This window comes from Spermophilus citellus (assembly GCF_964194105.1).
Source record: "Spermophilus citellus genome assembly, chromosome: 1".
In the NCBI taxonomy this organism is placed as follows: domain Eukaryota; kingdom Metazoa; phylum Chordata; class Mammalia; order Rodentia; family Sciuridae; genus Spermophilus; species Spermophilus citellus.
The window spans coordinates 203,810,466-203,814,119 of record NC_138182.1 but is presented as its reverse complement, the minus strand read 5'-3'; positions in this window follow the sequence as shown (position 1 = coordinate 203,814,119).

Below are 3,654 nucleotides of genomic sequence, written 5' to 3'. Positions count from 1 at the left end.
ATCCTTATTAGGGTAAAAAGTTGTGTGTATTTAAGGTGTACAACATGGTGTTTTGATATAAACATACATTGTGAAATTGACAATCAAGCTGTTTGACATGTTTATTACCTCACAGAGTTATCAATTTTTGTGTGTGTAAAAATACTTAAGATCTACCATTTTAGAAAATTTCAAATATGATATTAGTTTAAAGAGCTACAAGTTAGATCTTCAAAACATATTCATTTGCAACTATATCCTTGTACCCCTTAACCACAACCACAGTTCTACACTCTGTTTATTTGAGTTTGTCTATTTTAGATTCCACATATGAGAGAAATTACACAGTATTTGTCTTTATGTGCCAGGCTTATTTTACTCAGCATATGGCTTCCACATTCATTCACATTTTCACAAATGACAGGATTTCTCCCTTAAGGATAAATAATATCCTGTGAGCATACACATACACATCACAAACACACACATATATCACATTTTCTTTTTCTATTTTTCTGTCCATGGGCCTTATAAATGTGAGAGTACTTTTATCTCTTTTGATACACTAATTTTATTTCAAATGCATGCATATATGTATATGCACAGAAGTGGGTTTGTTGGATTGTCTGTAGATTTTAGGAACCTCCACACTTGTTTCCATAATGGCTGTGTGAATTTATATTACTGTCAACAGCATACAAAGGTTCCCTTTTAACCATATCCTCACTAACACTAGTTACTGCTTGTCTTTTTGATAATAGCCATCCCAACAGGTATGAGTCTCTAAAGACTAGTAATGTTTATTACCTTTCCATACACTTACTGGCCATTTGTATGTCTTCTTTTGAGAAATGTCTATTCAGGTCTTTTGGCCATGGCATCACATTTTCTGATTTTAAGTAGGTTATGGGTTATAATAATCAACACATTATAGTGCTGCAATAAAGAGGAAATAGAAAACAATGAAACAAAACAGAGTGGTCCTAAATAAATCCATATATCTCTGATCAACTGATCTTTGATAAGGGTCCTGATAAATATGTGGGTAATGGATTGTCTCTTCAACAGATACTGCTAGAAAAACTGTGTATCTGTATGTGGAAAGATTGGGTATTTACCTCACAGAATATATTAAAATCATCACAAAATGGATTAAGTCTTAAATGTAAAATTGAAGACTATGAAACTCCTAAAAGAAAATATAGAGACAAGTTTTGCAACATTGTTTCAGGCAAAAGTCTTTCTTTTTTTCTTTTATGATATTCTAATAAAATCACAAGTAATAAAAACAAAAACAGATTAATGAGTTTGCATCAAACTAAGATGCTTCTTTAGAACACAGGAAATCAATGGAGTGAAAACAGTCCACAGAATGAAAGGAGATATTTGTGAATAGTACATGTGACAAGTTATTTATATCCAAATATATAAGAAAGTCATAAAACATAATACTAAATAACCCTAATTTTTCTTCAAAAAATGGAAAAATAATTCTCTGGCTGTTGTTTTAATAATGACTAAGTGAACTACAGAAAAAGATAAAAATTAAACAAGTAAATAAATATGATTTCTATAGATTGGATACCAGAACAAAAATCTTTTAATGAGTTTAATTATTTAATTATTGTTTTGTGCAATATTGCCTTTTTTTTACACCAAAGTCTGAAGTTGAATTTTTATAATTCCTTTAGTGATTGAAACTATTAATTAATTATCACATGAATTGTAGGACTTTCAGATATCATTCTTTGAACTATCTGAAGTCATTAATACTCATGAGCCTCTACAATTTCGCTTATGTTTTTCCTCTGAGACAACAGTAGGAACCCTAGAGACTTTATAATAAACTACAAAAATATTCACTTTCTTTCCATTATCTCTATTTTCTCGGTGTTTCCCATTCTAACACATTTTCTATAATATATTCCTTCCTCTCCCCCACACCATTTTTCCATTATATCATATAAAACAGGCTTTTCTTTGTTTGCCAGTCATATCAATTATATTTTTTACACTTGTTGTGGGTATTTTAATAATTCCTAAGAGACTATTATAAATGCTATTTTATGGGTATTTTATGTGTTAATTTCAAGAGTGTTTTTGTATGAGATTAACATTTATATTAATTAACTTTGGATAGAGCAGATTGTCCTCGTAAATATGGGTGGGCTTCATCCAAACATTTGAAAACTTAAATACAACAAATAACCTACCTCTGTGAGCAGAAGGGAGTTCTTCAGCAGTCTGTCTTTTTATATTTTACCTATACATCTGGCTTTCCAGGGTCTCCATCCTCCCAGCCCTTGGACAGGAACTACACTTTTATCTCTTCTAGATCTTTTACCGCCTGGCCCACACTACAATAACTGACCAGTTTCAATAGTAATTAATAAGCCAATTTATTATAATAACTCTATATCAATGTTTATATCTATTACCTATCTATCCACCTGTGTACATTCATACAATTTGTTCTGTTTCTCTGGACAAAACTAAAGTAGCTATCATATATAACTTGAATGTTCAAGTGAAGTGAGAAATTGTCAGTGATAGATTGTTAGCTTGACTCTATGCCTATATCCTTGTCTTAAATACGCTCTGCTTAGATAGCAGAGATTGCATAAAGGAAGATTATAGCTCCAAATTGCATTACCAAGACAAGGAAAGCAATGTCATATTTGAAATCCCAGAATACAACAACAAATGGAAAAGGAAGAGAGGGACAACTGAAAATGATTAAAAATATTAATATTACATGTTTTAGAAAAAGATAAGAATATGTAGCTATGGAATGACTGCATTAGGCAAAAATCTCCTAGAGACACTGCTAACACTTTGATTTGCTTTTTAAATTCTTCGTCTTAAACCTTTCTACCTGGAGAAGCCAAATGTAAAGGTTTCAGGTTTTAAATTCTTTTATTTTACATAATTGTGGGTTCTAATTCTCTGACAAGCAATATTTAGACAACATATAAAACACTTTGGCTATACAAACTATATCCCAGGTTATTTGTAAAACACAGACATTTGTAAAATTTTGTATTGTGAATACTAAGAACTTTTATAGGTCATTGGCCTTCTATAGATTATACAGGGGAACAGCAGTTTGTATATTTTGCTTTTTTTTCCCCCGAATTTCATTTTTTTCCCCACAGAGAAAATGTGTATATGTAAAGAAAAGTTCATGACAAAATGTTTCTCCTTTAAACTATATAAATGGCTTGTCTTGGTGGTCTATCCTATAATCTCAGCAGCTCAGGCAGTTGAGGCTGAGGCAGGAGGATGACAACTTCCAGCTATTATGGGCAAACTACCTCAAAATAAAATATAAGAAGGATCGGAGATATAGAATGATAGAGTGCCACTGGGCTCAAGCCCTAGTACCACAAAAACTAATAACTACATAAAGGCCTTTGTCTCCCAGGTAAAATCTTACTCCCCTTTATCAATAACTAGAGAATTTTTAGATACTGGATAATAGTCAACACAGGACCACTAGATAGGATAATCAAAAGGTGTCCCCAATCTCCTTGCTTTCTACAGGCAATGTAGAAATCCTGGAGCAGAGAGGGCCAATGCACAAGAGTTATGGCAGACACTTTGAGTAGAGGATAGAGGAGGCATAATTTAGAGCATGAACCTGTTGAAGTAGCTAGAATCACTAAAAGTGGGTTG